Source organism: Otolemur garnettii, unplaced genomic scaffold, assembly GCF_000181295.1.
Source record: "Otolemur garnettii isolate 467f Iridium unplaced genomic scaffold, OtoGar3 scaffold00236, whole genome shotgun sequence".
NCBI classification, from domain to species: domain Eukaryota; kingdom Metazoa; phylum Chordata; class Mammalia; order Primates; family Galagidae; genus Otolemur; species Otolemur garnettii.
This window is the reverse complement of record NW_003852631.1, coordinates 1,857,948-1,867,117: the sequence shown is the minus strand read 5'-3', so window position 1 is coordinate 1,867,117 and position 9,170 is coordinate 1,857,948. Positions and strand designations below refer to the sequence as shown.

General features: G+C 38.2%; 1 protein-coding gene across 1 annotated transcript in view; it reads left to right on the top strand.

Annotated features, from left to right (window-relative positions):
* The first annotated feature begins 327 nt into the window (after positions 1–327).
* RNF13 (ring finger protein 13) overlaps positions 328–9,170 on the top strand; it is a 140,006-nt gene continuing 131,163 nt past the window's right edge. Inside the window, exon 1 of the mRNA XM_023508278.1 lies at positions 328–478. The gene's annotated coding sequence lies outside the window, so the exon portion shown is untranslated. The remainder of the gene's footprint in view (positions 479–9,170) is intronic.

Sequence of the window (9,170 nt, the reverse complement as noted above, 5' to 3'; positions counted from 1 at the left end):
ACCCTATGGCTTCTGCTCCTGGGGGCACCGGCTGGGGCCGATAACCAATCCGTTCTGCCAGCGTATTGCCTCCCCAGCCCAGAGCAGCTTTTCAGCAGCGCTTCAGTTCCCCAGATGCCCGCCCCACCCTGCCCATCGATTCCTTTCCAGGGAAGGCCGATCACGCGGCCAAGAACGAGACTCACAAACTGGGCTTTTCTCCGAGCTCTACTGGAGCAAGTAGCGAAACCCGGCGTGAGTGTGGGAAGGCGCCTGAACAGGCAACTCTGTGCCCCAATGGCTTTTCTCTGCCTTTGGGTGAGGACCAATCAGGCTGGTGGGGGCGGGACTTCCGTCTCGCCTTGGTGTTGTTGTCCCTGCTCCGACTCCCAGCTGAGTGGTTCGGTGCGGATATTTAGTCATGAAGTCACGGTAGGGACTTCTCCTGCAGCGACGCGGCCAGAGAGCCTGTTCGTGTTCCAGGGGGCCGGGCTTCCAGGTAAGAGCCCGTCCGGCGTCGTGGTGGCCGGGCGGTGGGTTGTCGGACGGCCCAAAGAACACACCCCCCTTGCTGGCCCTCGATCTCCGTGTCGGCCCGGTTACTGAAGTCTGCTGCTCCTCGGTAGATGGACTCGGAGTAAATTTGGCTTTTTTGCAAAGGGAATAAAAAAGCCCCCAGAGGACCGGGTGTCCCATACACCCCTCCCCCGCGTGTTTGTATGTGTCTAAAGTTGTTGGGTTATCTTTGTGCTTCTTACATTCCATTCCTGGGAGGGCAGGAACCTGGACAGATGTTTGGAAAGCTTCTCATCGTCTACCACTTGCTGCGAAGTCCTCGGGCGAAATCGCTTGACTTCAGTTGTGTGGGTTGTTTTGTCTTTGAGGAAGAGGGCAGTCACTTCCTTTATTTCTTACCGTCCACCGCCTTTTTCTTTTGCTGAAAGCTCCGATTGCAGGATGAGACGTGACCCTGCTAAAGCCAGATACCACGTCTCGTCACTCTTAAAAGTCAGCAGCTCTTCCAGGACGCTTATTGAGTTGATCTGCACTGATTAAAGAACTCTGTCCCAGAGAGAGAGTGGGCAGACACTGAAGCCAAGCGTTAGCATCCCAGAAATACTCTCGCAACTTTGGAGGCAGCCACGGAGCGTTCTGTCAGCATTTGGTAAATTCCTCTGTTTTGTCCTAATCTGGCAGTAATAAATTTCCAAAACTGTCCTTTCATCCTCCGTTTCAGCACCGTGGGCAGCTGCTCAGATCCTCTGTTGTTGCCCCAAACCTGCCCAGCTATTCCTCAGTGATGCAGCATAACAGTGAAAACGAATGCATTCCTTTCAACAATGATGTGTTGTTCTCCAAGGAGAACTTCTGCAGTTTTTGACACATTATAAATAAGATGGGTGTTCTACAAAGTGTTCTTGTAGAGAAAACAGATTGATTCAAGATTTAAGGTAGGACTTTTAAGGGTTATTAAATCCTATTTAAACGCAGTTTTTAAAGGGTTGAGGAGGTCAGTTCCATCTCAAAGTAGCAAAACTGGACACTGGTAGCCGTTAAAAATAACTTTGAACATGAGGTAGGAAGTGTAGTGCAGTGCTGTAGTGCAGGGCCCATGGGGATTTTGGACTCAATTTGAAATATTCTGTGGAGTGAGAAGAAATATTATTTCAAGAAGCTTTTGTTTCAGTTTTTTTTTTAATATGTGTATGTCAAGGTGAAGATGGAAATGTAAAGTGTATTATCATGGATTATGGCAAAACAAATGGTTCAAAATACTAGATCCCAAATTTGGGAGTCAAGCTGGGTTCAGAGCTCTTCCACTTACTAATTTTGTGACATTTTCTCTAAATAACAGTTGTTTTGAGGATTACATGAAATAAAATCTGTCTGTTATATAGTTAAGCCTCGCAGCTTTTTGTTGTTGTTGTTGTTTGCTCGTTTGTTTTTTATTAAACTATTAGAAGCAATATTTATTTTTCTCTGTGTTATGACAACTGTTTTTAATTTCTACCTTTGAAGTCAGGCAGCTTGATGTCTTGTCTCCATGTATAATATAATATAAATTACATCGACAAAGTTTTGGTTTAAGAGATTTAATATTGAAGGGTTTGGGATAAGCCCTCATCTATCCTTGTTTAAAGCTCAGAGAATTTTGGAGGGTCCTAAATTGTTGGCATTCAGCTCCCTTCCCTTGATATTTTTCTGCATCCCAAGGTAACATAGATTTATCAGAAGCTTTTCAGTCACTAATTTTAGCAAAATGAAGATAGGACTAGGGGTAGGACTGTAGGGATAGATTTGTCTTTTAAGTTGAATAGGGAGACATTTTATGTTTTTATAGTTCTTGCCATAAAAATGTATGAAATGGAAATAGCCCGGTCAAATATGGTATTCTTTGCTTACTTCATGTTAGTGTGACCTAAAAATAGTTGGCATTTAAATGAAAAGTATGATTTTGGACATTTTGAAATCTGGGAATTAATAATGCTTAGTAGAAGGCAAAATGAAATCAAAATAGTGCTTGAGCCATTTGGCATGTTACTACCATATGGCACTGGGTACGGTAATTTCACATGACATAAAAAGGGGAAGCAAGTTAGTAAGCATTATTATTTTCTCAGAAGAGGAAACAATTAGGGAACAAGTGTATTTCTTTTAATGAAGCATTGTGGTGACTCACTGTTCAACAATTTATATCTTCTGCAGATATTTATTGAGTATCTATATTAAGCTTTTGTGAAGGTTTTATCTGTGCTATGCAAAAGTTGATTTGGGAACAGTGAGAGCATATGATACGTATTGTCAAAATTATAGTATAGCCAAAAATTCCAACAAAAGAGTAATAATAGTTAACATTGATTGGTTATTATGGGCCAAATACAGTTCCAAGCACTTATATCATCTCATGTAATTCTTCCAGTCATTGATGTGGTAGATAGTACCCTTGTTCCGTTTTTATAGGTGGGGAAACTAAGGCATTGCAGATACATAACTTGCTGAATTCACACAGGTAGGTGGTTGAGTAGCTAGAATTTGAACAGGGGTATGCTGACTACATAAAGCCTGTGCCTCTTCTGTCATATTTCACTGGAAAATACAGAATGCTATGGAGCTAGTTTGGATTCTTACTTGCTGGTGACTTTGGGTAAGTTCTTCCTCAGTTTCCTTCATTCCTTCTTCACTGTGTTTTTTTTTTTTTGGAGATTAGGATGATCTGTAAAGCACTAGACAGAGTATGTGCTCAGTAAATGATATGCCACAGCCCTTTCCTTTCATTGAGGATGTCATCTTTTGAAAGATTGTTAGCAGTTAGAGCAGAGTAGGGGGAAGACGATGGATCCTCATGAGGTTGCTGCCCTCCTCATGCTGGCTGCCTGTCCCCAAAGGTATAGAGGTAAGAAAAGCAGAGTACATTGCTAAGGCTGTATAAGGAACAGGCTGGTAAAGACAGATGGATACAGATTACGGAAGTCCTTAAGTGCTAGACTGTGGATTTCACATATAATTTTTAGTTAAGAAAAATCTGTCATAATGGATATTATTTTGGCGATAGGTCCTGTAGAGAAGTAGAAGGCTAGAGGCAGGAATACCATGGAGTTTAATTGTGGTAGCTGAGCAAGAAGTGATGATTGTAGTGAAAGATACAGATTTGAAAAATGTTGGCATTGACATTAAAACTGAAATAAGTATAGGTCTAAGACATTTTCAAGACAATTAGTGATGCTATTAGTTGAAATAAGAATATCATGAAGAATAGATTTTGGTGGAAGAGGGTTTAGGAGGAGAGAGGATGAATTTTTGTTTCTGTTTTTTTCCTTCAGATGTGTTGACCAGTGGCCATTGGTCAGTGGCATAGGAAGTTTAGTTTTGGAGCTGAGGAGTTGTTCAGACATTTGGAAATGTAATGTGAAAAGTGGAAGCTTTGTGTAATTTTGTAAAAACGGAGCAGACCAAAAGCTCACGTTGTGAGAAAATGGTCTAAAGCAATTGGGCTTGAGACTCAAAGTTTCAGAAGTGGTTCTTTCAAAAGTGGTTTTTGAAATTTCTCAGAAATGTAAATTTCTCACTTAACATAGATGCACCTATTCTTTTTGGATGCAGTATAATTTGATTTGTATCCTGGAAGACCAGGAGGTAAGATAGTAGGGAGGGAAAATTTTGTGAACTTACTAAGGCTTCCATTTATTGCTTCAAGGTAAATTGGAGGCCAGGGATTCTCCACTAAGAACTCCAGGCATTTATAAACATAGGTTAAATGTTGAATTGTTCTAACATCTCCACATTTGTTATTTTTGTTATTCTCCTTTGTTACTCCTAGTTGATTCATAGCAAAACCTTTGAAATAGAGCTGTATGCTTGTTAGGGAGGACAACGATTAAAGGAGTCAGGCATAGCTGGAGAGATTGTATTTTACCTATAGCTAAGATTGTGGGAGAAGAGCGTTAGAGGATAAAAAGAGAAGGCTGAATGATGTGATGGAAAGAATAGAGATTCTGGGAACAAATCCGAGTGCTAACCATTCTCTGGCTTCAGTTTTCCCATTCTGTAAAATGGGAGTTGTTTTAAAAATTAAGTGGGAGTTAATGTATGAAAAGTGCCTGATACAGGGTAGATAGTAATTGAGATATTTTTGTTATCATCCTTATCTTCATAAATGAGGGCAAACGCAGAGATCCTGAGATCTAATATAAGAAAGAAAGAAAAGTATCTGGAGACCTTTTGCTCTTGAAAAAAGGCTCAGGACTAAGTAATTGAAAGACCTGTAGGTTTCCTTTCTTTGCAGATTTTCTAGGTTTGATTCAGTTAGGTAGGGCATGATGTTAAATTAGGTAGTCATGCATGGTCTGAGTAATTACCCAATAAAACAAAAATTGGGTTGTAGAGCATGAGAAGAGTAAGGAAAGGTTTACAAACTCTGTTATACACTTTTGGAAATATTACTTGAATCCTGCTACTTAATGGGTTTTTCTATGGTATTCATTCACTCAGTAGACATTTATTCATTTATTTTTTTCATCTGGGAAAGTATTTCACCTTCAATTTTGAAAGATAGATTTATTAAATATTGGAGTTTGGGTTGACAGTTTGTTTTGAGCACTAGAGATATATTGTCCCCTGGCTTTCTGGCCTCTATTTTTCTGCTGAGAACTCAGCTATTAATCTTTTTGGTGTTCCCTGATAAGTGATGCATTATTTCTCTCCTCTTACTGCTTTTATGATATTCTCCCTGTTTTTTAGTTTTAGCATTTTTACTATGATATTTCTGTGGTATCTTTGCATTTACACTGTTTGGAGTTCATTGTAATTTTTGGATATGTGAGTTATTGTTTTTATAAATTTGGGAAGTTATTGGCCTTTCTGCCTTCCTGCCTGCCTGCCCTCCTCCCTCCCTTCCTCCCTCCCTTCCTTCCTTCCTATTATTTCTTCTAATATGTTTTCTGTTCCTTTCTCTTTCTATCTTTATGGTACTTGCATTTTGTGCATATTGATGCATTTAACAATAGTCCACATTTCTCTGTTTAGTTTTCTTCATTATTTTTTAATTGCTATTCTTTGTCTTCTGTAATCTCTATTGACCTGTCTTCAAGTCTGCTAATTCATTCTTCTAGCAGTTTATTTTTTTCTTTTCTTTTTTATTTTAGTAGATTTAGGAGGTAGAAGTGGTTTTTTGACATATGGATGAATTGCATAGTGGTGAAGTAAAGGCTTTTAGTGTAGTTGTCTCTTGAATAGTATTCATCGCATCTGATAGGTAATTTTTGATCCCTCATCAACCTCTCCCCCTTCTGAATCTTCAAAGTCTGTTATACCATTATTACGTATATCTGTTGCTTGGCTCCCATTGTAAGTGTGGTATTTGTTTTTCCCTTCCTGAGATACTTCACTTAAGATGTGCAGGATGCTTCCACTTCCATCCAGGTTGCTGTGAAAAACATTATTTCATTCCTTCACATGACGGAGTAGTACTCCATGGTATATATACACCACATTTTCTTTAACCACTCTTCAGTTCATGGGCACTTAGGTTGATTCTGTATCTTTGCAGTTTCATACCTTTGTATTGTGCTGTGATAAACATGTGAGTGCATGTGTCTTTTTGACATAATGACTTCTTTTCCTTTGGGTAGATACCCAGTAGTGGGATTGCTGGATCAAATGGCAGGTCTACTTTTAGTTCTTTGAGGAATCTCCGTACCGTTTTTCGTTGAGGTTGTACTAATTTACATTTCACTGATGGTGCATAAGCATTCCCTTTCACTGCCTCTATGCCAACATGTATTGTTTTTTTAGTTTTTAATAATGACCATTCTGTTAGGGATAAGGTGGTATCTCACTGTGGTTTTAATTTGTGTTTCCCACAATAGACATTTATTAAGTAACTTCTGTGTCAAGCAGTGTTCTAAAGAGACAAACATCCTTGCCTTCCTGGAGCTTATCTTCTAGTGGGAGAAATAAGGTGCATTTTCATGATAGAAAGTAATTAAATTTTTCTTGTACTGTGTTTTTACAGATATTTAAGCAGATAAAAATCATATGAGTACTATACCAGATTGTAACTAACTTTGTAGGGGAAGGAACCACATCTTTCTGTCTTATGTTTGTCTTCCCCTTCTCCACTGCCCCCAGTACGATAACTTAGATGTACTTAATGGTCAGCAAATGTTGGTACTCAGTAAATGACGAGGAGAAGGAGACTGTGTTAAAGCAGGGCGTGTATCTTAAGGATAGAGGAATCAGTTAAATGCAGTAAGTATTAAAGACCCATGACCCACTAAATTGAGGGTGGGAGAAAAGAGAAGTGTGTTATGAATTGCATCATTGTCTGCCTCCTCTATGAGGTTGGAGTGGACATAAAGTTACATTGCAGCCGATAGAAAGTATCAGCATTAAGTTACCCAACTTGCTCACTAATTAGCTGGGTGACTTTTCATAAATAACTTCACCTCTCAGTTCATTTCCTTATCTATAAATGAGGTAATTTGATTTTCCAGTTAAAATCTGCTTTTCAGACATCTTTGTAAAATGTCTATTGCACTGATGTTTTATTTTACCAACGTAGACAATGCAGAACTAATTGTGAGCTCCCACTGAATAAGCATAAAGCTAGATTTCTCCTCTTAGTTAATGAACTAGATGTTTTAAAAAAAGACACCCACAAAATTAATGTGTTTGATGTTATTTACTAATAAAGCTACATTATAATTTTTAAAAATATAGCAGCTAGGAGTGATGATTCATGCCCGTAATCCTAGCACTTTGGGAGGCAGAGGTGAGGGGATTGCTTGAGGCCAGGAGTTTGAGACAAGCCTGAACCAACATAGCAAGACTGTCTCTGCACAAAAAATAAAATAAAATAAAATTAGTTGGGCATGGTGGCACATGCCTCTAGTCCTAGCTATGAAGGCTGAGGCAGAAAATAGCTTGAGCTTGGGAATTCGAGTGAGTTATGATCATTCCACTGCATTCCAACCTGGGTGATAGAGCGAGACCCTGTCTCTAAATAAATAAATAAGCAAAATATAGCCTAATATATAGTTTTCGCCTTTGCCATTATGTAAAGGAAAAATAAGCCATAGTATTTTAGATCTTAATGATGGATCGTAATAGTTATTCATATTTTCAAACTTTATACGATAGTCGGTTGCCTCTGATTATTGTGCTATGCTAGGTATTGTGTACAGAATCAGAAAATACGTAGTCCCTAACTTCAGGGAGCTTAAACAATAATAGGAGTGATGAACAGTTTAGTTGTTGCATAGAGAAGCCACGATGAGAGGCTGGGAGGAGGAAATGGTTAGAGGAAAGATTGGAGGAGTGGCAGGGGACTAAGTTGGAGACAGACAGGGGCCAGTTTATGAAGAACTTTTGTGATAAGTCACAGTTTAGTTCTGAACTTTATTCTGAAAGCTGTTCATTCTGTTAAGCAATTTTATGCAGGGGTAACAGGATCAGGCATTTTTATATCTATCTCTACATTCCTCTAGGAGTACGTGATGCAGGAGGAAGATATTTGTCATTTCTAGTTATTTCAACAGTGTAAGCCTCGAGGAGAATAGTCTTTTAACTGTGAAGTAAAGAGTGAGGAACAGTGTAAGTTTTATGGTTTGGAGGTATCAGTGATCATGAAATATGCAGACATTGAAATACTTAAAATCTTTGCAACCACATCAATGTAAATTGAAAAGAAAACTGAAAATTTGGGATATTTTGCTCATTGATATAAGAGTTTCTACTTAGCTACAAGAATTTGGTTTAAAATCATTTCCAAGGGGTTAGAAATTTGTTGAAGTTTAATTGACTATGACTATGGTTCTTAGGCTTAGTTTCTAATAACTGAGGTAGGCAGTTAAACTTTACAGGGAAAATGAATTTCCAATGGGAAATAATCCCTCTGAGGAACTAGAGATAGATGAATATTTCTGAATGAAGTCATCAAAGAGTATGAGCTGACCTTCCATTTTACTTAGCTATAAAACAACTGATTAAATGTTTTTTTTAACTGATTAAATGTTAAAGAATATTTGATTTGCCTGGTTACTGTACATGTAATTTACACATTTGACTTCAAAAGGGAAGAACTGCTTGTAACTTAGGCATTTGTTAACATGAATTATAAATGTAAGTTCCTTTTTTTTGGAAAAAAATTATTTATGGTAAAATTCACATAATGTAACTATTTTAAAGCAAACAATATAGGCATTTAGTACATTTGCAGTGGTGTGCAACCACTACTTCTGTCTAGTTTCAAAACATTTTTATCCCCATAAAAAATTCAAATACCTATTAAGTAGTTCCTCATTCCCTGAGGGCCCTAGCCCTTGGCAGCCACCAATAAGCTTTGTGTTTCAATGGATTTACTTATTCTGGATATTTCATATAAATGGAATAATGTAACATGTGACCTTTCATGCCTGGCTTAGCAAAATATTTTCAAGGTCCACACATATTGTAGCATGTTTCATCAGTGCGTATTTCCTTTTTTTAACTAAAGATATTCCATTGTGTGTATATGTCAGTTTGTTTATCTATTTATCTGTTTGTTGGTGGATATTTGGCTTGTTTTTATTGCATTGACAAGGATTTGTTTGACTATCTGTTTTTATTTCTTTGGGTGTATACCAAGAATGGAATTTCTGGGTCTTACCTTAATCCTGTTTAGCTTTTCAAGGACCTGCCAAACTTCTTTCCAC